At 44.3% G+C, this 27,293-nt stretch overlaps 1 long non-coding RNA gene across 1 annotated transcript; it reads left to right on the top strand.

Moving 5' to 3' along the window:
- Window positions 1-19,458: 19,458 nt before the first annotated feature.
- LOC119511461 lies at window positions 19,459-24,760 on the top strand. The gene is made up of 3 exons (XR_005212187.1): window positions 19,459-19,608; window positions 22,834-23,034; window positions 24,437-24,760. It is a non-coding gene; the product is annotated as an uncharacterized LOC119511461 (long non-coding RNA).
- The last annotated feature ends 2,533 nt before the right edge of the window (window positions 24,761-27,293 follow it).

Below are 27,293 nucleotides of genomic sequence, written 5' to 3'. Positions count from 1 at the left end.
TCCCTATTGTATCACTTCTGGCCCACTTTGCCCATGACCAGCCTGGCTCAGTAGGCTTTTGAGTTTGCAACCTCTGGACCTGGTAAATAGGCAATTTGGACCAAGATTTTGACTTGAATTATCTAAATAATCATCCCGTTTCTCTGTACTTAGAATGTGACTGTTCTCTCTCATTGTCACAATACATCCCAAGGGCCAGGGGCCGGTTAACTCCTGCAGGTTGGTTGCTCAACTCTCCTCTCTGTTTCTGACTCTCCCCATCCTCTTCCAATAGCCTTTCTAGGTTTGGAGCTAAAGAGGAGCTTTCCCAGTTACCCTCTCTGACATTTAACCCTTGTCAGGCTTGGGAGGGGGTGTCTGGCAGAGCAGTTTCCCTTTTGTTATTGTTCAGGAGGAGCTTTATCTTGGGAAGGAGAAGGAACAGAGGATCTCAAAGGTGAAGTCTTCAACTCATTCCCCCAATCTTGGAAGCATCTTTTATTAAAGGCATTCCAACACCAAGAAATGCCTCCTCTTTTTCAAAACCCTGCTCATGTGGGAAGTGGGAGAGTCTGGCTTTTTGAAACAATCTTCTTAGGACCTACCCACCCCAATTTGGGGAAAAACTTACCCAAATTGCAGGCTGGTCCCAAGGAGGAGGAACCAAATAGCCATGTGAATTAACTTTACAAACCCTACCACAAATGTCATGGAGTTATGTTGGCAGAAATGTCCAGTTTCCTCTAAAAGAAAGCACTCCATTCTTTCATTTATTCAAGACACAATAATTGAGTGTTTGCACCTGGCATTGTGCTAAATGCTGAGGCTACAAGATGGAAATCAGGGTCATTTCATTTAGTGGCAAGGCAGAGGAGAAAACCAACAGAGCAAAATACACTGCAGGTCCACAATACAAAACTCTGGGACCAGATGTATTTTGGAACACACGATGTTTCTGGAGTTTAGAAAAGTAATGTTGCCAATACCGTATATTATCTAATACCCCCAGCAGAGTAGGAGCAGCACCCTATCATCAAACCCATCGATATTTCTATAGCAAAGCTTATGAAAGCCATACTAAGAAGAATAAAGAAAAATTATGAATAGCCTCATGTCAGTTCAGGTCTGGTTTTGCCATTGAATGAGATTTTTTTCCCATATGAGATTGCTTGACATTTATAAAAAATGAATTTTGAAATTGCAGATAAGGGTTTGGGCCTCTGCCCAGAGGCTCAGGTCTGTCAAAAAGTCAGGGAAAGAAGGTTTCCTGGAGGGGATATCGCTTGAGCTGAAGCTTGAAAGATCAACTGGTCAAGAAGAGGGAGGGCTTTCCAGGCTCCAGGGCCAGCACAGGGCAGATGAGCCATCTTTAAGGGCTCCAGCAGCCCTCGCATCAGTCTTGCCAGAAGCCAGGGCGGGTCCCACAGATTCAACTGTGACCAGGCCAGTGCTTCTTAAAGGGGCCTGCTGACCACCTGCATCACAATCACCTGGAGACACCTGTAAGAAAACACAGAAGCTGGCCATCACCCGAAGCATCGTGTGGCATGGGCCAGGACCCTGCATTTAAATAAGTTCTCCAGGACATTCTTTTCCATGTTGAAGTCTGAGAACCACTCATCTATTTGATGTGCCTGATGTGCCCGGCATTGTTCTAACTGGCTTTACAAATACGCACACATTTAATTCTCTTAACAGCTTTACTAGGTAAGTTGCATTATTATTCCTATGTTTTAGATGGGGAAATCAAGGGGCAGAGGATGAAAAGAGCTCATCCAAGGTCACGGAGCTTGTAAGAGATAGACCAAGTAGGGCAGCTTCAACGTTTGTGCTTTCAATCCGAGCACCACCTTTGCTTTGAAATAGGCATCCATCCCAAGCCAGAGCCTCCTTCTGCAGCCACAGCGCACCTGGGGCGTTAGCAACGTGGAGGTCGGAGGATCCCTGAGGGCGAGGCCAGGACCTGTGCCCCCACCCACAGGGCCCAGGACCCCTGCCCAGACAAGGCCCCAGGGGAAGGGGCAAAGCTTTGCTCTTTCTCCCCACTGGGTTTGGAAACAGTTGACCAGCTTGCAATGTCCGTTAGCCTTGGGGTCCAAAGCCCATGTTGCTTTACTTTTTATCTGTGTTATTGATACCTGTTTCAATAGCTTCTGTTTGAGCGGATGGAGCCAGAAAGCAGGGACAGAGGGTTGGAGCCAGCTGACCAAGTGGACAGACCTGGCGAGGAGTATGCCCTCCTCTTGTGTCAATTCCAAAAGGCAGGGTTTGGAAATAAAGTCAACAGACAGCTTTTCTTCATGTCCCCATAAACAGCCGTTAAGCAGTGTTTGGAGAGAGTTGGGCAATATTGGATTCAGTTTGATTCAGAGGAAAAGTCAACTTTGACTTTTAAACCTCTAAAGCTTTGGTTTCCATGTTCCTGTCAGCACACCTACAGCTCACACGAAAAGAAAATGCTCTGGGCTTGTGTGTGTTCCCACCCCCCACCCACCATGGAATTACCATGGACATTGCAGAATGTTCCGGAACATTCTGCCTCCTCTCCTCACACCAGGAGTATTCCATAGGCGTTCAAACCATCACCAAGCCACCACTTTTTGATGGCCCCAGAGTTCTTGTTCAAGGAAAACTGCTCTCTAGCTTAAGCCAATTTAGAGAGAACTGAAATCATGCACATGGTGGGAAAGATGGCCAAGTTCCAGAGGTAGGCATAGCAACCATGTACTCGGAGCATTTTAAAAATAGAGAGGGAACATTAGGAATTATGTGCTCCAAATCCCTAATATCACAGATGAGGAAACTAAGGCCAGGAGCGAGGGGTAGGAGTGGGAGCTTCTTGCCCAAATTACCCAGCAACCACGTGGTGGGGAAGCATCAGCACCTGCTTGCCCAACCCCCAGGACATGGTCGGTTGCATTTTCCCCACCACATCAATTGGCTCTTGTCATTTGTCCTCAAAATGCTCGAGTTCATAATCTCAGTCATCCATTCAACCTCTCACCCATTCACTCTCGAGTATCTTCTGTGAGCCTGGTGACAGACTAGAGACAAGATGAGCTGATGGCAAGACCTGTGTCTCCCTTAAAGGGGCTTGCATGATAACCCGGCCTGATTTTCTCCTTCCTGCCTCTCTGCTCTCTTCCCCGCTTTCCTTCAGAAATGACATGGGGTGCTGTGTCACTCCTAACCAATTAAGCAGAATCTCTGGAGCTGTACTCAGACAATGGTAGTTAAAAAAATCTTCCTAAGTGAATATAATATGCAGCCAAAGTTGAGAAGCAGGAATTCGGAGCACAGCTTTGGGGGAAGTCACAGGCCCCAGTTCTGCCTGATTGGGCTACTCAGAGCCCTCTCTCCTGGCTGCAGAGGGAAGGGACACAGGTGTCTGAGCAGTGTCACAACCAAGACCCCCAACCCCCACCTGTCACCCAGGCAAAAAGGAAGCCACTGTGGCTTTCCAGCAAAAGTCTCCGGGGCCTGAGGCCATTAGAGGACTGTCGTTTGCCATAAGTGCCTCTAAATGAAAAGAAAAAAATGGGTAGGAAAAGAAATTGGAATTGTGAGCGTGCAGAGAGCAGATTTGATAGGGCGTGTTCCACGGGAAATGCTTTTCCCTTAGAAAGACCCGCGGCAAGGGAGCTGGAGCGCTTGGTGGGTCAGCTGCAGGCCTGTGATAGGGGTTGGGGGTTTAATTGATCTGGTAAATGTGTGCTGCCCTTTCAGAAAGCACGGGCAGCTTCCAGCAAAATCGCTGTGAGGGTTCCTGAGAGTCAAAGGCACGAAATAAATTAGCGAATGAATGGGGTTCTGGTAAGATCCCTGCTTCCCCTCCCCAGTGCCATCTGTCATTCCAAATGGCTCACGGACCTAAAAAAAGGCTAAAAATATTTAAACATGGCATTTGTGTCTGTTAAATAGTCATTTTGTCACACGTGGCTGGAGATTGGGTTTTCTGAAAGGTTACCGGGAATTGTCTGCCTCTGCTGCTTGATATTTGGGGCTTAGAAATGAACTCGAGCATGGGGGATCCTCAGATCAGCCTCAGAATCAAGTCAGGCATTAATTCACTCAGCAGCAGCAGTAGGATTAGGCTATTTTGATAACAGGGTGAGAAGTGGCTTGTAGTGGGTCTGCCCTTAGCCTGCTCCAGGGTGGGGACGGTGCAGGACAGCAGGGTCCGTCTGCCCCCAGGCCTCAGCTGAGTGTCCTATCAACACTCGGGAAGGCACTGGCTCGCCAGGGTTGCTTGGTTTTGTTTTAACTTTTCATTTTACAGGGCAGTTATAAAAATAATACAAACCCCACAGAGAACTCCTACATCCCCCTCCCTCTCCCCATACCCAGATCCACCAGTTTTCACTTTTTGCTGCATTTGCTGTATCATACTCTCTCCAACTCTCTCTGAATCCATTTTCTGCACGACTGTAGCTTGCACATGTCATCCTCCTTGAACACTTAATCCTGCCATGTGCATTTCCTAAGAACAAGGATATTCACTTATGTGACCACCTTAAGTACAGTTATCAAGTTCAAGCAATTTAACAATGACATAAAGCTTACAATCTATACTCCAATTTTTTATATGTCCCAATAATGTCCCTTTGGGCCTTTTCTCTTCCCTTGCTAGATCCCATCCAGGATCATGTGTTTAATTGTGATTATCTCTTTAGTTGCTCTTTCATTTTTAATTATGGGAATATATATATATATATATATACATACACATTATAAACTTTCCCATCTCAACCCCACCCAAGCATACGATTCAATGGGATTAATCGTACCCACAATATTGCAGTACCCTCACCACCTTCCATTACTAAAACTTTCTTCTCTCCTCAGACAGAAACCCTATACTCCTTCTCCCTGCCCCTGGAAACCTGCACTCTAATTTCTGTCTCTAGGAGCTTGCATATTCTCCAATATTTTCTTTGTAGTTACTATGCGCTTAAGTTTAACATCTTAAATCTGTAACAATCTCTTTTGCTTTGATACCAACTTAACTTCGATGGTATACACAAACTATGTTCCTTTGTCCCCCCACCCCCACCCCTTATGTAGTTCTTGTCACAAATTACATGTCTATACATTATGAGTCCCAAACCACTGATTATCATTACATTTTATGCATTTGCCACTTAGATCCTGGAAGAAGTAAAACGTGGAGTTACAAACCAAAAATACAATAGTACTGGCATTTGTGTTTACCCACGTCCTCACCCTCACCAGAGATCTTTATTTCTTCATGTGGCTTTGATCTATTGTCTATTGTCCTTTCCTGTCAACCTACAGAGCTCTCTTTGGCATCTCTTGTATGGCTGATCTAATGGTGATGAACTCCCTCAACTTTTGTTCATCTGGGAATGTCTTAATCTCTCCTCATTTTTTAAAGACAGTTTTGCTGAATATAGAATTCCTGGGTGGCAATTTTTTTGCTTTCAGCACCTTAAATATGTCATCTCACTGACTTCTTACCTTGAGTTTCCAATGAGACACTGGCATTTAATCTTATTGAGGCTCCCTGTCCATGACATGTTGCTTAACTCGTGGTTTTCAGAAGTCTCTCTTTATCTTTGGCATTTGACAGTCTGAGTATAACATGCCACAGCATGGGTCTGTTTTGGTTTATCCTGTTTGGAGTTTGTTGAGTGTCTTGTATGTGTATATTCATTTCTTTAGTTAAATTTGGATTTTTCAACCATTACTTCCTTGAATAGTCTCTCTGACCCTTTCTTTCTTCTCCTTCTGGGATGCCTACAATGCTTATATTGGCATGCTTGATGGTGTCCCATAGGTTCCTCAAGCTCAGTTTACTTTTCTTCATTTTTTCTTCTTTCTACTTCTCACTCTAAATTATTTCAATTGTCTTATTTTCAAGTTCGCCGATTCTTCTGCCAGCTCCAATCTGCTGTTGAAACCCTCTAGGTAATTTTTAATTTTTGTCACTATGGTCTTCAACTGTTGTTTGGTTCCTTTTCATAATTTCTATCTCCCCATTGATCTTTTGTTTGTGTTCATATATCATTTTCCTTATTTCCTTTAGTTCTTTGTCCATGTTTTCCTTTAGCTCTTTGAGTATAGTTTGGACCAATTTTTTTAAAATCTTTGTCTGATATGTCCCAGGTTTGGTCCTCCTCAATGATGGTTTCTAATGTTTTAATCTTCTCCTCTGCCTGTGCCATCCCTTCCTATTTCTTTGTATGCTTGGTAATCTTTAAATGAAACCTGGACATTTTGATATTTTAATGTGTTATCTCTGAAATTTAGACTCTACAGTGTCTGTTCCTTAAGCTTATATCCAGCTGGTGTTATGATGAAGTTTTTGTTTATGTCAGGAGCTAACAAAAAAAAAAAAAAAAAAAAAAAAGGAAAAGGAAGGAAAAAGAGAAAACATCTTTCTCAGTCTTTGCATATTGACCTGTGCAAGTGCTCTCCTTCAGGACTTATTTATATAATGGGCTGTATGAGAACAGCTCCAGGCCAAAGCCCAGGGGCCTCCCTGATTCTTCTGCCCATGGGTCTGGTCTGGGGCAATCATGTGCATGGCCCTAGGAATTCACCCATTTTCAAGGTTACAAATATCCCCTCTTCCCCCAGGGAATCGTTTTCTTAAGGTCAAGCACTGGACTGTATGTTCTGTAGCCTTGTCCCAGGCCACACTACTTGATGGCTCTCCCACAGGTTTCTGTAGGAGAGCTCTGTGAGTCACCTTCTACATGCAGGGCAAGTTCTGGGATGGCCAGTCCCTCATGCCACTACCAGACAGATTGGGCCAAACATGTGTGCTCCCAGCACATGCACAAGGGTTACTTCGCTCCCTCCACAACTGGGACCAAGGACCTGCACTTGGAGATGGGAATGGATAGGGCAGGTGCCAGATAGGGTGCCAGGAGATCCTACAGCTTTTAAGTAGCCATTTTCTTGATTTGCTGCTCACCCTGTCATTGCAGTCCTTTTACTGTTTCCTGGAGCCCTGAGAAAGATGTTTCTGCCAATTCTTGCTGGTTGTTCAAAGCCTCTCTGGGGGTACAGAGCCCAGAAGCATCTCCCTCCACCATTTTGACCAGGGCTAACTCATCAGGTTTTACTTCAATAAACAGGCATTGTGTTTTTCTTCTAGGTGCTTAAGATGTGCCAGGTTTTTCTGTGGCTTCTAGGATGGCGTCACCCAGGGCAAACCAGTGAATTCAGAGACCTTTGTTGTGTGAAGTCAACCAACAGTGTTTCTTACCCACGTGGGTTTACTGCTGGTCCACTTCACTAACAAAGGCCGAGTCACAGCCGGCCTTTATGTTCTGGGGTATCAGCCACAAAACGGCAGGTGTCAGAAGAGCCAGAGCTTGACATCAGAAGGAGCAAAATGGGGTATGTCTGCCCCCAAAGAATGCAGAGGGAGCAGGAAGGTGCTGGAAGGATGAGAGTGAAGCAGTTAGAAAAAATGCCCTGGCTGGAGGGCTCTGCCTTCCCAAGCGCCCTGGGTGGAGCCAAGGGAATGTCCTCTGACATTACCCCCACACCTATTTTTAAATATTCAGAAACCATATATCTGATAAGGGCTATATATATATATATATATATATATATATATATATATATAATTATTTTAAAACAGTGTGGTACTGGCATAAGGGTGGACATTGAGAGTACAGAGATAAATCCATACATCTATGGCAAACTGATTTTTGACAAGGGCACCAAGTCCACAAACTCATAAGGAAATTTAGGGAAATATCTTCAGGACCTTGTATTAGGCAATGGATTTTTGGATTTTGCACCAAAAGCACAAGCAACAAAAGAAAAAATAGATAAAATGGACTTCATCAAAATTAAAAATTTTTGTGCATCAAAGGACATTATCAAGAAAGTGAAAAGACAGCCTACCAAAGGAGAAAATATTCAGCATGTAGGTTTTTTGAGGACCTGGAGTGCATCCATCTCATCCATGAGTATCTCCAGGGGTTAGAATAGTGCCTCGCACACAGTAGGTACACAGTGACTGTTTATTGAATGAACAGCACATCACCAGCTACTACAGCAGAACCTTTGCCCTGGATTAGTGTTTTTGCCTTTTCAAGAACAATGACCTCTTAAAACAAACCCATAGCACACTCCCCCTCCCCCCATAATAGCAGGTTGTACTTTTGAAATCTATTGATGAAGAAAATGCACAATGACCAAAAACTATATCGAATTCGGGAGAAGGTTGAAATCGATTTAATTTACATCAATCCCAACAGCACTTGCATGTTATTCAAAGGTTGGGCACGTGTGGATTTTCAGCCCCCTGCAGCTTCTCTGAGGCGCCCTCCCCCAGTCTATGGCCCACAGGGGTGAGGTCCTTAAGGTAGGAGAGCAGCTTCAAAAGGCTTCAGGTTCTCAAGTTAGCGCACAGAGGGTCTGTCCCTGAGGACTAATGAAAACTAAGAATGGTGGGGAAAGGAAGGATCACAATGTAATCACTAGCTGGAAAGTATGTTCCCTTCTCCCAGAACACAGTGGCCTTTATTCTAGTGGTTTGTCCATGTTAAAAACCAATGCCGATGTGTGGGCATGACTGGCCTCTCTGAGATACCCCAATTTCTGGGGGTGCAGGGATGCCCAAGGCAACAAGTACAGGGATGGGAACGGGGCTGTAGGTGCAGCCACAGGGCACCCACCACTGGTGGTCAGGTTCACAGATCTACTTCATCTCTTCTCACTTTTTTCCCCACCCCCAGCATCAAGCCCCTGTTGCAGGGCAGCTCAGAACCAGAGATGGGCAGCTGGCATGGCCTTCTGTAAGCAGAGATCTCAGCAGGCATCTGGACACTTTTCTCCAACTTTCCTGCCCCCTGTCGTCCCTGCCCTGGTCTTCCTTCAACACCAGCCTCTTAACTTCCTCTCTGATCCTCTTCCATTCTCTTCTTCTCCCAGCAACTAAGTGTGTCCTTTAAAATGCAATAAAACTCCTTCAAGAGCTGCCCAATGCTTTGGTGATAAAGATGGGGGTCTCAGCCCCTCCCCACCCACTGCCTGCCCCACAGTCCTTCATGCTCCAGTCCCCAGTGACCCCTGCCTCAGGCCTTCACGGATGCTGTTCCCTCTACCCAGTGTCTCTCTTGGGTCATCCCTTTGCTTCAACAATCCCGATGCCACTTGCAGAGCTCAGTTCAAGCATTCCTTCCCATGTAGGTGCCCCCCACTCCGCTGTATCCTCCTAACAATACAAAACCCTACCCTGGAGCACTTTGAGCTCTCCGACTCCCTTCCAGGATCAAGTTAAAGCTCCTCTAACTCCAAACCTGACCCGTCCCCGGACTGCTGAGTGTCAGGAGGCCCTCTGCCTCCAATCGCAGGTCACTTCTGTTGGTGCTTGCGGCTTCACGGTGACCTCTGACGTCAAGGCAGCCGGCCTTTGTCTGTGCACATATCCTCATCCTTTGAGGCCTTGCTACACCTGTTCTCAGCTTTTGGAAGAGAGACAAGGTGTTCCTGCATCCGTTGCCAGGTTCAGAGGCCTTGGAGCTCGGCTTCTGATGATGCTTCCAAGCAATCAAAGAACAGCAAGGTAAAATCCAAAACATAGGCACCTCCTCCCACCCCACCTCCCAGCTGCTAGCTCACTGTTCCCAGAGGAACCACCATCCATTATGCCCTTTGTAGCTGTCAAGGAAAAGAAAAGTATTCTATTTCCACCAAGTAAATATGTATACAAATACATACATGCATGTAATAAGTATGTATTCATATCTTCTTATTTATGCCAAATGTATTCTGATATATGCTGGACTTAGGAGGCATGAAATCAACTGTTTTCCTTACAGATCCCAATTCCTGGTCTTTTCTTTTTCTTCAGCTGTTTAAAAGGCTGCACAGTATATTGTTGTATTGCTGTATTATTTATTTAACCAATCTACTATAGACAGTTATTTCCGTTTAGTTTTTTGCTCTTGCAGACAACACTGTTATGAATATTTTTGTTATATGTCTTAGTGTAGGTTTGTGAATATATCTGTAGGGTGGGTTCCCAGTGATGGATTACTGGGCCAAGAGGGGTATACATTTTTCCAATTTTGATAGATGCTGTCAAATTGTCCTTAAAATAGTTGACCATTAACATTGATAGTAACAGTGTTTGAGAGTGGCAGACTGCCCATGGCCTGGCCAGTAGTGGATCTTAACAGGCTTTATAGTTTTTATCTGTTCACTGAGAATTGATATCTCATCTACATTTCTATAATTATGAGTGAAGTTATGTTTTCTTGTGTTTATTTTCTGTAAACTCTATGTTCATATTCTTTCCTGATTTTCATATTGAATTAGTCCAATATGAAACTAACAGACGAACTCTCTGGAAACTAAGAAAATGTGACTGTGTTCTGTATTGCTAATATTTTTTCCATTAAAAAATGATTTAAAAAATGACTTCATTTTAATCATCTAATGTTCAGAAATTCTTAATTTTTGGTTTTGTGTATTGCTTAAGAATACCTTCCCTGGCCCAAGATTACATACATTTTAATTACTTTTTTTCTCCATGAGGCTAATTTCAAAGGGCCAGCAATTGCTGCAAAACTTAATGACTCAGCCTAGATCCCTCAGTTCCTCGGCCTCCTTGAGACATCACAGCTCTGACAATTGATCTTTTTGACAGTCCTACCTGGGATTTTCTCCTACTCATAAATTCAGCCAAAATAGCCAATACAGCTGAGGCTAATGCAATTTTTTTTTTTTTTTTTTTTTTTTTACTGGTTTCAAACTCTTGCCTGGGTTATTGATTGTTTTCTAATGCCCTTTACACAACCTGAACTGAAGAAGACACCCTATAAACTCAGATACCCAGGCCTAACTAAAGTCCTGCTCTTAAAGCACAAGAATTTATATGATGCTTTTCTTAAAGTTTTTGCTAAAACAGAGCTTCCCCATTTGTCTTTGGCTTTCTGTGGGCAGCAGCCCCAGGTGACCGTTCCCAAGAGGAGGCCTGTGAAACAGCTGCTGCTTTACGTGTGGGGGCCCCGGGGTGGGGAGGGGGAGCTGTCCAGTGACTAGTGGGGGAGATGCAGCAGCAGCCGTCTGGGAAAATTCAGTATGTCTAAAGCTTTTCCCCATGATTTTTAACTAATGACATTTGGAGTTTCACAGTTTATAAAACCTTTCCCAAAAATCAGCCCACTGTGGTTTTACACAGCAATACTGAGGGGAGTCAAATTATGCCATTCCCATTTTGTGTGTGTGTAGAAAAACGGAGGCTGGGGAAGGCGACAGGCTCTGGCTAAGGTAGCACATCTAGGAAGTGGCTAAGCTCGGCTGCAAACTGCTGTCTCACGACTCTGAATCTAATGCTCCTCCCTCAGTCCTCACCGTCCGACCAGGTGGGCACTGCCTTCCATATAAAGAAATAGTTAAGATTTAATGCAACCACTTTTATTAAAATAATCAGGTGCTCAAGCAACATGAAGTAACGCTAAGGAAGCTGACCTTTGACTTCCAAATGAGGTGACCCAGGTCAGCACACTAGCACAAGGTCGCCAACAATGCAGGATACCGAGCTAAACTTGAATTTCAGATAAACAACAATGTTCAGTATAAGAATGCCCCACATGTTGCAAATATTTCATGGGGCCTACTTATACTAAAAAAGTATATATTGCTTATTGGAAATTCAATTTTAACTGGGTGTCCTGTATTTTTATGTGCTAAATCTGGCAATGATAATTGGGGTGAGGCACTTTGTCAATGGATATAGCAAGATGGGGGCTATTCTGGGTCTTAGGGGGTGTTAGCTGAGGTGACTTCCCAACATAGAAACGAGGAAGGTATTCCATGTGACCCTTAAGATCTCACAGGCAAGAGCACATATCTGCATTTGTCCTGAGGCCAAATTAAAAAGTTAATAATACGATATAGATTGAAACCTTTAAAAAGTAACCGGAGATGTGTACAATTATTTATCTGTAAGATTAGTCTCTATGTCATTGTTTATAATTCTGAAAAATAAAATGGAAGCACTCAATTTACCTCAAAATAGGGTTTTGGTGGTAATTAATTCAGTCCAATGGGACACAGTGAAATAAAGTAGAATCCAAAGTTATTGTTTTTAATTAATAGACTATTTTTTAGGATAATTTTAGGTTAACAGAAAAATTGAGCAGAAAGTACAGAGTTCCCATAAACCCAGCACTACCATCTGCACATAGTCTCCTCTATAATAACATCTTGGATGAGAGTGGTAATCTGTTATAATTGCTGAACCAATATTGATACATTGTTATTAACTGAAGTCCATGGTTTATGTTAAGGTCACTCTTGGTGTTGTGCAGTTCTATGGGTTTGACAAATGCTATGTATCCACTATTATGGTATCATACAGAATAGTTTCACTGTCCTAAAAATCCTGCATATTCCATTTAGTCACCCCTTCCCTTCTCTTCCTTGAGCGTACTGGTCTTTGCAGTGTTATAGTTTTGCTTTTTCCAGCATGTAATGTTGTTAGAATCATACAGTTTGCAGCCCTTTCAGACTGGCTTTTTTCCCTTAGCCATATGCACTGAAGAGTCACTGATGTCCTTTCATAGCTTGATACTTCATTTATTTTTATTGCTGAATAATCTTCCAATGTATGGGTATACCACAGTTTGTTTATCCATTACCTATTGAAGGACAACCTGTTTGCCTCCAATTTTTGGCAATTATGAATAAAGCTGCTATGAACATTCATGTGCAGGTTTTTGTGTGGGCATACGTTTTCAGCTCATCTGGGTAAATACCTAGGAGTGCGATGGCCGGGTTGTATGGTGAAACTATATTTAGTTTTGTAAGAAACTACCAGATTGTCTTCCAAAGTGATTGCACCATCTTGCATTCCCACCAGCAAAGATATAAGATTGCCTATCACAGGCCACATTAGGCAACTGAAAGCAGGAGTGCTATATGATAAAAATCTGCGTCTAAATATGTCTAAGAGAATTCTCTCAAAAGGTCAATCATAAAATTTGTATGTGATACAAAGCATTGCGTGTGTCATAGGTTAAATGGCAGAGTTTTCCCTCTTAGTGATACATAAAATAGTAAGGTGTCTTAAAATTTATGCCATCTTGTATTTGATGAAATGCAGTGACATATATGTGGAGGAAAAGGTCTGGGAGGGATTGCACAACATGTGCATCTGGTTTCTTATGGTCATTTCTGGGGTCTGGAATTAGATGTGATTTCTAGTGCTTTGCTTTTTGATGATGGCATTTTGGGTATTTTTGTGATGAATATGTATTACCTGTTTAGTTTTTAAGATTGTTTTATATGTGAGTGGGTGTGTGCAGATGTACATACATACATATATATACACACACGTATTATGTAAAGCTTATATAATGCTTACAAAATTATTAACATTACTCTTAGAGACCATGTCCAACCTGGCCGTTTAATAACAACAACCTCATTTTATAATATAAAATAATTTTATGATTAATCGCATTTGGTCTATTACACAATTAATTACTCGAGTAGGTAGGTGGGATTTTTCTGAGACCCTGTGAAATAGCTTATGCTTTATGTGTGTGCTTGGAGGGGGAGGCTGCCCCAACCACAAGGGCAGGACATAAAGCACAGGGTCACACACACACACACACACACACACACACACACACACACACACACACACATGCTCGCCGGTGACAAACAGCAGGAGAGATGAAATTCCAAACACGAGCTCTAGGTGCTGAGAGCAATGGGAATCCATAGGAAAGAAGGAGAGGGGGGTGGGTTTTCAGGTGAGGAAATGTTTTCCTTGCTGGGATTTGGTTTGACTGGAGGTGAGAAGGGAGAGGTTTGAGCACCCATTGGGAACCAGGCTCTCCCACTGGGATCTTAAATATGTAGGCTATGGCATCTCATTTAGTCCCCTGAGCAGCCCTGGCGGTATTATTATCCTCATGTTAGAAAGGAGGAAGAGAGAACTCTTGTCTTCCTACGGTCTCATTCTTTCCCCTCCCCGCAGTGGGAAGCGGGGCCTCCTGGGAAAGGACAGGAGGGAGTGAGAGGTGGGGCACGTGTGAGCCTCCCTGCACAGATGTGGGGGCTTGAAGGAGCCCAAGGTGAGCCTCCTTTATCCTGAATTCCACCTTCTGGTAGAGTGTATCAACTTGAGAGCATTCATGAAGCACAAAGAAAGCCAGTGCTACTTAAAAGTTGTTTGCTTATTTGTCTACTTAGCACATTTGCTTGGTTTAGTGGGAGATTTTTAATCAGCGTCTTCCTGGTGGAGGACATGGAAGCCAGGGACAAGTTCAGGAGGATATCTTTGGAGGCAGGTGATTCTCATGTGAGTCTCAGGCTGGCCTTCCAGAGGAGTTCAGAAGACATAGGGGGCTTTTAAACAGGGGCTTTTAGGGGAAGCCCGAAATAAGGGCTCATTTGCCAAGCAGTTGGCCAAGGACACACTGCAATCCGAAATTTGAAAATGAAGTTTCCTCGAGAAGTTGCAGGTGACCATCTGTCACTTCCTGGGCTTTGGTGAACTCAACGTTTTCTCCAAGGGTGACAGGACAGAAACATGTTCCTGGGCCAGTGAAGGGGTGACCACGGGCTAGGGAGGCTGGGGGCCCTGCTGCCACTAGTCCCTGTGCTGACTTTTGATCCAGGAGGGGCTGGGACCCGGGCAGCCAAAGCCAAGGGCAGGGAGAAAGTGAGCCAGTGGGGGCGGCTGCACCTGGGGTTCCCAAGCTGAGCCCCTGGAGGACCAAAGCAGCTGGGGTGGGAATGGGGGTGGCAACGAGGATAGAAGTAGGCGAGGTGGGGTCATCACTTAATTAGCATTTTATCTCTTGTCTGGAACTTGCCTTGGTCGCTTGGGAGACTTGGGGAGAGGGGAACAGGCCGGGCCTGAGCCCTGAGACTCAGGCCACATCTGCCTTCTGAGCTGACCCCAAATCTCTAACACACGGGGTCCTTCTTCTCCAGCACACGAGGAAGAAGTTCGTAGCATCTGGACCCCACAGTGCCAGCTGCGAGTGGGCAAGGGCCATTTAAAGACATAGCCTTGTGTCCTGTGATGATGATAAACATTCCACGCCCCGCCACCCACCTCTTCATTCCTCCTTTGTAATACCTGCCCAATAGTAATAATAACAGTGGTAATAACAGTATATTTATTCAGTTCCTTACCATGTGCCAGGCACTGTATTTAGTATTTTACATGCATTGTCTCCTTTCGTCGTCACTGCAGTGCTGGGAAGACAGGTATTATTTTCCAAATTTTACAGATTAGGAAACTTAGGCACAGATTCACCCAGCAAGGAAGTGGCAAAAGCAAGGTTGAAACCACAATGTCTCTGGCTATAAGTCCTGTGCTCTTAACCACTATTCAGGGTACATTTTTCTCATCTACTTTCTAATTCCACTACATTTGTTTCATTCCTGCTCCTCGGGCCTGTCTCCTCTGTCCCCTTCCCGCCTATACACCACGTGAGCAAAGAGCTGCCCCTTTCCTCCACGGTTCCCTGGGTCCACAGTGGGGTTCTCTGCCCCACTTTCTCCCACAATCCCTGTGCCTCCCACAATCCCCTCCTGCCCAAAGCAGGCCCCCCCACTTAAGCCCACTATCCCCTGTGCCTCCCACAATCCCCTGTGCCACCCACAATCCCCTGTGCCTCCCACTAGCCCGTCCTCCCACAACTCCCTGTGCCTCCCACAGTCCCTGTGCCACCCACAATCCCCCCATGCCCACAGCAGGGCTCTCTGCATCCCATTCCTCCCACAATCCCCTGTGCCTCTCACAGTCTCTGTACCACACAGAATCCCCTGTGCTCACAGCAGGGCACTCTGCCCCCTCCCACTTCTTCACACAATCTCCTTTGCCCCCAATTAGCAGTGACCCCTAAGTACCATCTTGGATCCACTGGCTCCGCATCACTGACTGAATTAAGCCCATCTCCTCATCCTGGCCACCAAAGAACACTTCACCTTGGGCTAGGGAACCCCAGGGCCTGGAGCCCTCTCTCTGAAACACTGCTCTGACCCCTGAGTCCTGTCACTAGCGCTCACTGAGGGGCTTGGGTCCCTATTATCTCCAGCCCAGTGTCAGTGAGCTCTTCCAAAGCCTGGCTCCTCAGCCAGGCCGTGCGCTCCTTCGGGCCTCGCACCTTCCCCCATGGGCAGCCAGCGCAGGTCTGTCTCCTGCGCTCAGCAGTGCACTGCCAGGCCCCAGATGAGAGCTCTACATGGAGAGGCCGAATGGCATCGTGTCTTAACCACCCCAATGCCCTGGTCTGACATCTGGACCTTAGGAGGTGATTGGGGAAAGGGGTGAAGATGGGGCCAGAGTAGAAGAGGAACGAAAGGGACAGCGCGGACACTCTTTCAGGAGTCTAGCTGTGAAATTAAGACCGTTGATAAAAAACAAGTTTGGCATCAGGCTCAGTGAATCCAGAGGAGTGTGTGGTTCTGTAACAGACCAACTGCAGGCTGATTCCATTCTCCACCCGACTCAAACTAAAGTGAAACAGAAAACAGCTGCAGCCAGGACAGAAAGCAAATAAATTAACTTGACTTTAAGAAAAAAAAAAAAACCTCTTAATATCAGACAGTTTTAATTCAGGGTAACTCTTGGGTTGATTCTATCCATAGCAAAATGTGCTGAAGAGGAAAGGATGAGAGTAGAGAGTTTTCTTGGGAGGAGCTGGTGGACAGCCCTCGGGGTTGGGGTGAATGCTTGGGAATGTCCCTCGGAACTCTGTTGTGTATTTTTAGATTCACTGATTTATGAACTGAACTTGAGGTGGGACTGATTCCTGCATAATTGTTCGAATAACCCAACTCCAATTCTACTGAAAATTATAGCAATTAAAATTAAGCATTTCTTTCCCATCTACTGTGTGTGGTGGGGAGCCAAGCCCATGCTGGGACTGTAAATGGCGAATGAGAATGAACCCTTCTGGTGGCCTGGCCTGGCCACCGCTGTCCTCACCCCCCCAGCCGGCCTTACAGGCCCTCTTCCTGTTTCCAGCCACCTTGAGTGGGACAAGGTGACCCACGGGGGACTGCAGTGATGAAAATAGAACTGCTGTCACCATTTCATGTTTTTGCTTGGGTCCTGGATTGTGACATTAGCTTGAAAGTGATCTGATTCTCTTGATAACTAATTCGAGGCTGAGGCAACTCAGCACCCTTCCAGCCCCACTGTTTGCCCCTCTCCCTCCACCCCCTTTCTTGGTCCATCCTTGACAAGTTGAATAAATAGCCCATCCGTTGATACAGCTCAGGACTATTGTAATTTCTCCATGTCCACTTTTGTTTTTCTCTCTATTCTTTCCTCAAGACCAATTTATCTGCAGTGTCATCCCAACGTTTCAGAGCAACTGACAAGCAAGCATTCTCAGCTTTGCTACACAGCCGGGGAAACTGAAGTCTCAGAAATATGAAGTGTCTTGGCCAAAGGCAAAAATCCAAATAACAAAGAATCTGGAATGAGACCCAGGATTCCCCGTGCTCAAACTTCAGCCCCCCTCCAGGCAAAAGTTTGGGGTTCTATACTGGAAATGATCACTTTGTTTTCCATTTCAAAAGGCCTACAGCTCCTTCTAGGAAGATGAGGACAAGGGCAAGCAAAGTCTGAATCTTTCTGCAGCCAGGGAAAAGTTACCTGATTTTGTTTTTTACTGTTGGTGAAGCCCGATTTTGGAACCTGTATCTGAGTACAAATATTGGGGATTTAAACTTTCCAAGCTGAGTTTCAACCTCTCGGGACTCAAATCTGTCTTCTCTTTAAAAACACAATCCTCTTTTGTTTTTTTATTTTTTAAAAAGTCATTTTCAAAGGAGGCTGAGGAAGGGCTTGTAATTTGCTCCTGGAAGAGGCTTGGAAAGGATAAAAACAAGATGTATCCTCTCTCTGAAATTCAGCATCCTTGAAATTACCATGGCCGAGAATTTAAAGTCATTTGAAAGATGAACATTTGTCTTAATCATGGTTTTCTACATGAAGGGAAAACTGTCTTGGCAAAAATGCATCAAGTTTCACAGACCAAGAGAAGCTGATGAGAGTAACCCAGATGTACGTTGGGTGGGGCCTGGGAGTAGGAGGGTTTTGCCCTGTTTTGAAAGAATATCTACATGGGGAGCTCTAGGGAAACTGTTTTACTTTGAAAAAGAAAATGCAACAGTAATTCTGAAAAGTAATATGATCACTGTAACCAGGAGGGACAACTTAAAAGGCACAAATCAAGTTACCACAGGCAGTGCCAATTGAAGTGCCAATAAGAAGACCTTTAAAATAAATCACAATGCCATTTCCATTGAGGACCTGGAGAGGACAGGGCTTTGGCCATTTCTGGAGGGCTCCACCGGCTCGTTACTCCCTCTCAGGATGAACGATGAGGCCATATGGACGTGTCTGCCTGTGTAAGGCCACCGCTAATCCCTCAGCCCTCCTGGGAAGCCCCTGGCCTTGTCTAGGGTGAGTCCACGGCCTTTCCTCAGGTCTGAGGTGACTGAGCAGGGCTCTCCCAAAGGAACTCGGGAGCAGGGCTAGCAGGATAAAATAGCAGTGGCAACTCTGGTGGCTCATTTCCGGAGATCAGAAAAATTAAGAGCCACAGCATAGTTTGCTTTTCACTTCCACTTACAAAGAAATCTGATAACTCATGTCAGGTGGGGCAGAATGACAATCACTCCTACTCAAGGCTGCCTGTCTCTTCCAATCCTCCCCAGCTTATACCAAGCCTCACCTCAGATCGCATTTATTCCTTGAGAGGGTAACAAATAGCTTCCCTTTAAAGCTTGGGAAAGCAAAATGACAAAATGACCTGAGGTGGAAAAGAAATTATCAAAGACATTAAAATAATAACAGAAAACAGAATACGTGGAGGACTAGCATAGCCTCCACTGGACGTCAGTGTGACTGCGTTCATGTGCGTCTGACTTTCCCCCATCTTGCTCACCATTGCTTTGCTGAGCTGAGCAGCTAAGGAGGAGCTCAGTAAGTGAGCAAACGAATAGATTGCATCCTGTAAGAAATGACCCGTCAAGAGGAGAATGAGATTGGCCTCCAAATATTGGTCAAGAGCTCTAAGTAGGTTAAGCTAAGAAGTTACTTAACATAATAGATTCATATGACCAGGTGACTTTTCAGGTTCTAGAACTCTAAAGCGGTCACAAGGTAATAAACTTCAATCTTCCTGTGAAGAAAGAGTTAAAAAGTTTAAACCCAGGTTTCTGCGGGGAATAATAATGCATTCAACAGGTGCAAGCGCCTGTTTCACCCCTTGGGCCTCCACACAGCCGCCTGCCTCCGGCCCTGCCCCACGCTGCGCACTCGCACATGCCGGGGTGGTGGGGTGGGGGGAACCCGGGCTTTCCAGTCTTGCTTAGTGTGTCTGACCAAAGGTGACGCTGACTTAGTGGACTGAGGTCGTGCCCTCCCTCCCCCCGAATCGATGATTTAATGTGACTTATCAGAAAGAGAAAGAACTGTTTACTTTAAAACCCTGAATCCCATAAAGGGAGAGGGGAAAGGCCTCAAAGCCACAGAAGCTCAGGGCTGTGGCCCGTTGCTGCCCCCGCACAGCCAGCAGGACTAGGGAAAGCTGAAGGCGTCCTCCGTGGACCAGAGAAGGGGCCCTGGGCTGGGAGACGACGAGAGCAGCCTGGGAGGTAAGTGTCTCCCTCACCTCTGTGAATTTGGCTGTTCTTCAGTGTGGCCACTGACTCTGAGAAATGAGGGTGAGCTGCTGACCCCTGTGCTTTAAACCCCCCACGAGCACCTCAGCAACGTGAAGTGTTGGACACACCATACTTGAATGTGTCTGCAGTGACTATTCTGTGTCTTCAGAAAGTCTGAGGGAAACTGGAGCCTTTCTTGAAGGTTCTTTTCCTGCCCTTGGAGGGAAACCGTGAGGCTAGGGAGGCTCCAGGGTCCAGAGGTGGCCTTTGACTTTTATTTCCACCCTTGGAGTGGCTGCGTCTGAAGCAATATCCTATTTTACAGTGGCCTGGTTTAAGGACACAAGGCTTTCAAACAAGATGCCACCAGCATGACAACTGAAATGAGGAGGTTGGTTTGACCAGGAATTCCTCCCCTTCCCCAAGCTTCAGTGCAACAGTGGCCAGGCTCACTATGTTTCCTTCTTCTACTTCTAAAACACCCACACCAGACTTGCTTGCCTCAGGCCGACTCATTTGTTCTCTCAACAGCACTTGGAAATAGCTGGCCTCCTGCAAGGAAATGAAACTGATCCCCAGGCTTCAGCAAGTTTCTTTAAGAAGTCCGCGGAGGTCCCACCGTGGCTGAGAATTTGCCCAGTGATCCCTCCCCCCACGCTCCATTAGTGAGAAATATGATAATAGGTGCATGTAGGGGGCTTTCTGGATTCTCCCCTCTTGGTGGATTTCAGTGAGAAAAGAAATGCTGCTTTGCTCCCTGTTGAGTTGACAAGAACATTCTACTTAAAAATTTCCATGTGCTTTCAAAATGACAAGGCTCACAAGTATGTTACTGACATCCTTTGTCTCCATCTAGACTATAACAGCCTAAAAGAATCAAACTGATGCATTTAAATGACAGTAAATGTGGATTTAGAGTTAAGACAAAGCATCTCCATCTACCTTTTGCTTCTTAAGAAATCTTTTTTTTGGTGCTGATGGGTTAGGTTTGCTGTCCCAAAAGCACTCTTTTCTCAATCCTCTGGGCCCTAGAATGTTCTCAGCCCCTGGGAAACAAAGTATGAAAGCAAAGACAAGCTGCTCATACCCAGATCTGATTTGCGAATGAATAGGGAGTTTTGCAATATTCCTGGTACTTGCAAATCTAAGACATCCCACTGGGAGCTATTATGCACCCAGAATACTTACAGGTTGATGTATTCACCAGAAGGTGAGGCTTTGTAAATGCTTCCTCCTCAATGAACTTTTTCCCCCTTTAAGAAAAGAAATACATGACATCAAAAGTGGAACAATCCAAGTCTAGCCTGTTTTTCATGCTCATCATCTTAATGGGAAAACTGCAATCTGAATCGACCACAACAGCTGGAAATGCCCAGAGAGTCAGTCAAAGTTGGGAAAGTGGGAGAAGGGAGCCTGGGACACTGCACAGAAATTTAGTTTGTTGGGTTTTTTAATTTACTTGTTTTTGTTTTTAAATTTTATTGTGGAAACGTGTATATTTGCCATTTTACGTTTACAATTCAGTGGCATTAATTACATTTACAATGTTGTGCTACCATCACCACTGTCCTTTCCCAAAACTTTTTCATCATCCCAAACAGAAACCTTGAATCCATTAAACAATAACTCCCCATTCCTCCCTCCCCCGGGCTCCTACAACCTCTGATTTACTTTCTGTCTCTACAAATTTGTTTATGCTGGATATTTTATGTAACATACTGTACACACAATATTTGTCCTTTGATATCTGGCTTATTTCACTTAGCATAATGTTTTCAAGGATCATGTTGTAGCCTGCATCTGAACTTCATTTGTTTTTCTGGCTGAATAATATTCCATTTTATGTAGTATATACAAAAATTTAGTTTTTAATAAACAGCCATTTAGTAAAGCCTAGCACTCAGCCTCTCTTAGGAAATCTCTGGAAGCAAGGTCAAATAGAGATGGTGGAAGGTTTTTGCAGATGAGGCGAGCAGAGGCCCAAGAAAGATAAACAAGATTCCTCCAGGCCTTTTCAAGCTGTAGAAGACTACAAGTTTTGGATAAATTATCCTGATTAACATCCAACATCTTTGACTTGAGCTTTTTTTTTCCCCCATAGGAAATAAAAGGTATTATTTCCCAACCAGTTTATAAACTTGCTATTTTTTATTGACTGGTATTATTTAAATTTAGTTGTTAAGTTTGAAAATACTAGAATGAAAGAGTTTTTCAACCACACAATGAGAAATGACTGTAAATTTTTAAAAAATATTCAAGAGTAGATCCTAGCGTTAGCCACTTCTAATTTTTAAAATCAGTTCTATATTATTGGATAGCATTTGAAAAAATGAAAACATTCTACTTGCTTGTTTGAACTGCTTTGCAGATTGACAAAGCTTAACTATACTTCTACAGAAACAATCAAAGAAGGAATAAAAGATGGCCATTGTGTAGCATGTTTAAAAACTACTCACAAGGCTGAGAACATAAAAGGCGCTCAAAATTTACTGACTGATGCAATTACCCTAAAATTCACTAATAATTTCACTATTTGTTAAGAGATCAGCCCAATGCTAGCCAATCTCTTAGCAAGACACTAACTCTTCTAGCTTGTTGCCAAGCAGTATATAAGTAGAACAGGTTCTGACCTCCCAATTTCAGAAGGATGTTTTGCAGAGAAGGAAGAGTTATTAAGGAATCCAGAAAAAAACTCAAAATTTTTTGAAATTCTAACTGTTTTTCTCATTACAAAAATGCTACATGAATTGTAGAAATTAATAAATGCAGAGAAGCAAAAGGAGAAAGAATGGAGCCTGAACTCCGCTACTCATCATTAACATGTGATGCTTTGCATTTTTTGCAGAAAGGGGATTATTCTGTGTATATGCTTTTGTAAACTACTTTCTCACTCAGTAACATATCGTGAATTTCTTTCCAAGTCAAAAACCATTTTTGTACATTTAATGAGTATGGTGTATCATAAATATATTACCCTTCTCCTATAGTTGGACATTTGGGTTGTTTTCAAATTTTATTGTTAAAAAATGCTGCCATGAACAACCTTACAGATAACTCTTTCTACAAATTCTTGACTTTTTGCTTAAGATACATTTCTGAGTCAAAGAAATAGAGGTTTATTTGGAGGAAGGAGTGTGATAAGATTTATCTGTAACACATTAACTTCCTCCTCTCTTCTTCCTGTTTACCCTTCTGCCCCCTTTCTGTCTTTTGCAGATTGTTCAAAGCCACAAGCATCCAGAACCCCCTTGGGAGAAGTGGAGGGGTGCCTGGACCCGGCTGCGGGTCCTGGGAGGTGAAGGTGGCCGAGCTTGTCCTGCTAGTGGATTGTTCACCTCTCCCTGGTTCTTCCAACTGAACTAAAAGAGTTCCGGAAGCTGCTGGGATGGTCAACAGCATCCTCTTAGTGCCCAGGATGTGAGTATTTCTGTCCTAAGTCCCTCTGGAGAAGACAAGATGAGCCTGGCCAACTAGTTAGGAGCAGCAGTAGGGAAAGGGACGAATGAGAGGACAGTCAGTCACGGGACTAGGTCCACACGACACCGAGTGCACCCAGAGTGGTAAGAGTTTGTGGTAGTGGTTGGGGCCAGACAGGAACTCTGGAGTTTGCATTCAGGCTGAGTCCCAGAAAAGCTGCCCAGATGGAGAGTTCCACCTGGAGACAGCAGGTCTGATGCTTTCCTGCTTCCTGGCACATGACCACCCTAAAGGGATCCCAGAGTCATGGACAGGGGCATAGGAAGTCACTTAATGGGATGATAGGAAATCAACACAGCAAAAAAAAAAAAAAGAAAAGAAAAAAGCAGGTTCAACACTTGACCCCATACAAAGTGACTCTCCACAGCATGCTAATGGCCGCACAGTGGCGGTGGGAGAGGATGATAACATGGGCTGCATGCGAATAAGGAAAGTTTTTCCTGGAAAATGCAGGCGGCTTTGTTTCCAGTTGTTAAAGAAGGGCCAATTTTATGGCTGAAGCCAGGCTTTGGTCAAATGCTGACACTTTAGCTATTCTGGAGAAAAAATTAACTGGTCCCCAACCCTCTCTTTTTCCAACATTTGGGGAAAATAAGGGATTTGGTAAAATGCTTTATTTCTTCCCGTTCCCCATGGTGGGCAGTAGTTTACCTATCAGTAAGAAACCGTTTTTAACAGAAACCAAGTAAATCCAGAAGGAATTTTTTCACAGAGGGCTCCCTTTTGCTGAAAAATGAGTAGTATTAAATAAAGTTTACATAGTTTCCATGCACTCCCATTCTCCTTCTGTCCTTACCTCTCCTCCTCTCCCACCCTTGCTATGGTGGAAAACTACCATGTCGTGAATCAGATTTCAAATCTGAGCAACGCTGGATGCCTGTGTATTTGAAAGGTACCACTGAGAATAGATTACAACATGTCTAAATGCAATATGTTCATACATACAAAATAATTTTCCTTTTCTCAGACTGCGTAATTTCTCACATTTGCTGCTGATGGACGGGGAAATTTGGGGAGGTGGAAGTTAGGGGTGTTATTATTCTGGTTTACGATATGGTCTTCTACTAAAGATTTTTTTTCCTAAAATCTATTCCTTCTGCAGGGGTCCTTCTCTCTCTGCCCTTTTAGAAAATCGATGCAAACATTTCACATCTGTTTCCACAGGAAGTCCTCCTTCCTGCTGAGGGGAGGCCTCTGTGTTGTGGGAGTGAAATCTAAGGCAATGGGTCCCTTTATTAGTTCTACTGATAAACAGTTCACAGAAGCCTTAAATCCATGAGTTTTTATCTGTTTCCATTTCTCAAGATGCTTGCCACCTGTGGTTCCTCTTTTCTCTGCTCAGGTCGTGTATATGGAGCTGCTGAGATTCCCTGATGCTGTCAGGATGTGGTGGAATGTGGAGGTGAAGTTATCCTCCTTCACAGCTACAGATTTTCCTTAGCAGAGCTGTGGAGTGTGACAATGGTGTTTGTGTCCACACTATCAAACGCCATTATCACACTAAATAGCTACTGTTAGGCAATCCTTCTGCTCAATAAATATCTTTTTGGTATGGGCGTGAGGGCTCATCTGATATCAGTGCTAAAATCGTTTGTAATTATTGAATAAATTACATACTCTTGCGCAACAACCAGCACCTGCTGTTGTTAAATACTTTAGCTGATGATGAATGAATTCTCTTGTTTGTTTTTTTTTTTTTTTTTTTTTTTTTTTTGAGTCAATACAAAGATTGCAGGGTCCCGTAGGGCACCCACACAAGGCCAGGCACGCGGTAATCATTCAAGTTAGTAAGTATGTGGGTCCTCCCATTTTCTTCTGAAAAAAAGCAATGTACTGATAAACACATATAGCTTGACTGACTTTCAGAGATTCTAGAACATATTTGGCTTCTATTGATGTTATCCAATTACCGGGCTGATTTACAGAAGTTGTATGCTGGGTCCTTCTTCCAATGTCTCAATGAATTTTGATGAGAAAATTATACATGGACTGTGTTATGAGCTGCCATAAGCAAACCCACACATTCTAAAGCCATGCAGCTTCTGGGATTGTTGGACCAACTGGGTGTTCTCTCTCTGAGGGGTGTTAAGGTAAGGAGTTGCCTCTGTGCGGGCCTAAGACATCTCTCCAGCGACTTGGTTAAGTCAACTAGCATACATTTACACTCAAGTTGACAGGGTTGGATCAACTGTCAGGAACCAGTTCATTCAATCATTCAGGCACCAAATATGCATTGCGTGGCTTCCGCGTACTGCTCTGATCTAGGGGATGCTTTTAAATGAAATGTTTCTGATATGATTTCCAGACATGGGCACTTACCCCTGCCTCACATTCCGTTTTGTAACAATGTCAGTTGTTCTAATTATGTTTATTAGAGAACCAAATGAGGAAAACTTTGCAAAATAATTCAAAGTGCCTTGTTGAAAATCACCACATGAGTGTAGGTTACGCGTCTACGATCCACTGAAAGCCTTCTGACCCATGCGGCGCTTAGGAGAGAAAGCACATTCCTTGCTGCCCTGCATCCCCTTCCACCTTTCCTCCTGGCATCATCTACTGTCCAGAAGGGAACTGGGCCCCCTCAAATAATGTAAGGCACTGACATTTCTTTTTTTTTGTCTTTTGCTGGAGAAAGCACTAATTATACTTATAGAGGGCTCTACTGTGACACAAATCACTCCCCCACTCATTTCCTTTGATCCATACAACACAGGGCAAAGATGACAGATTTGGGGCCCCTTCCATGGATGGTAAACTGAGACTCAGAATGGGTCTGGAATTGTCTGGTTATGAAACCACTCAAGACAGTTCTCTTAAATCCAAAGTTCTGCCCTTCACCTGCAGCTTTCATTGGTCTGGTTATTCCCCCAGATCCCACACTTCACTGCTGAGGCTCTGTGGAAATTGGATTAATCATACAAGTGCTTGATCAATATCCTAGGCCCCCTCTCTGCTTCGTCAGCAGATTCTGAGGTAAAGTTGTTAGAAAAAGAGGGATGAATCAGGTAACAAATCTGCAAGAAAAGGCAGAGACAGTCAAATATAGCAAAACACTGTAACCATGAAGTGAATGGAAAGGAAAAGAAAAGATAAGTGGTAATTTGTGGGGTCAGGAAATGGACATGGAGCAGCCATCTTAGTGACCTGACCAATGGATGCAGCTTGGAATGTGCCAGAACCTTTCCAGACTCAGGGAATATACCAGATTGTACCAGAACCTTCCCAGACTCAGGGACAACGTGAGGACTTGCCCACACACATGCCTTCTCTTTGCTCCCTGCTTGCCCTGAGAGTTTGCTGAGATGGAATAATACAGGGAGCAAAATAAAGGACATTCTAAGTCTTTTGTACTAGGTTGACCCACTTAATGCTCATGATTCCTGCCTGTATTTGTTCTGCATCCAAGACTGGAGGCTCTTTCTTTCTCTAACTCTCTAAGGAACACACATAGCAAATCTTTGACTTCTCCATTTTACTGCTACCTCTAATAAAATCCTGCTGCTCCAAATCTCTGGTTACAGCCTCCTTCCCCAGCCCATCTTTCATCCCCACCCTGGGACGATCACTGCCAGTTGTCTCCAATAAAGCATTCCTGGGGACACTTCAAATGAGGTTAGTAAGATGAAAGGATCCCCTTGAAAGTGCAGTTAAAATCACACTTGAATTAGGGAGGCAGAAGGGAACACAAGCAAGCACAGTGGGATGTTTTCTTCCCCCAGAAACAAGCCACAAAAGTCTTTGCTTTGTGGCTCACACTGGTGAGGTTCTGTGAATCCTTTCGTCTTGGTACGAGTGTACCTTGAACAGGACAATTGCCATGTTGGCCTGTCCATGTTGCATCCAGTCCCAGAAGATATTCTGTGAAATTGCACAACAGGTACCGCATGGAGAGGGCTCGTCCACACATTTTTCTGAACTATTCTTAAATCTCTATTTTCCACTTGTATACGTCCTTAAATGAGAAGGAATTCTGGAAACCAGGCATTCTTTGTTCTGATGAGGAAATTGAAGCCCAGAAATGTTAAGGAAAATACCCAAGGTTGTTCAATTAGTCTGTGGCAGAGCTGGAGCCTGAAGCCAGGTTTCCAGATCTTCGGCCCAGTGCTGCCCACTTCATCCCCTTGTGGAGCTCTGGTGGTTACCGTCTGCCTAAAGGAGGCAGGCAGAGGACTCAGGAAGAACTTCCTGGATGAGCATGA

This window comes from Choloepus didactylus, chromosome 16 (genome assembly GCF_015220235.1).
Source record: "Choloepus didactylus isolate mChoDid1 chromosome 16, mChoDid1.pri, whole genome shotgun sequence".
Taxonomy (NCBI): domain Eukaryota; kingdom Metazoa; phylum Chordata; class Mammalia; order Pilosa; family Megalonychidae; genus Choloepus; species Choloepus didactylus.
The sequence above is the reverse complement of the archived record's forward strand: the minus strand, read 5'-3'. Positions and strand labels throughout refer to the sequence as shown.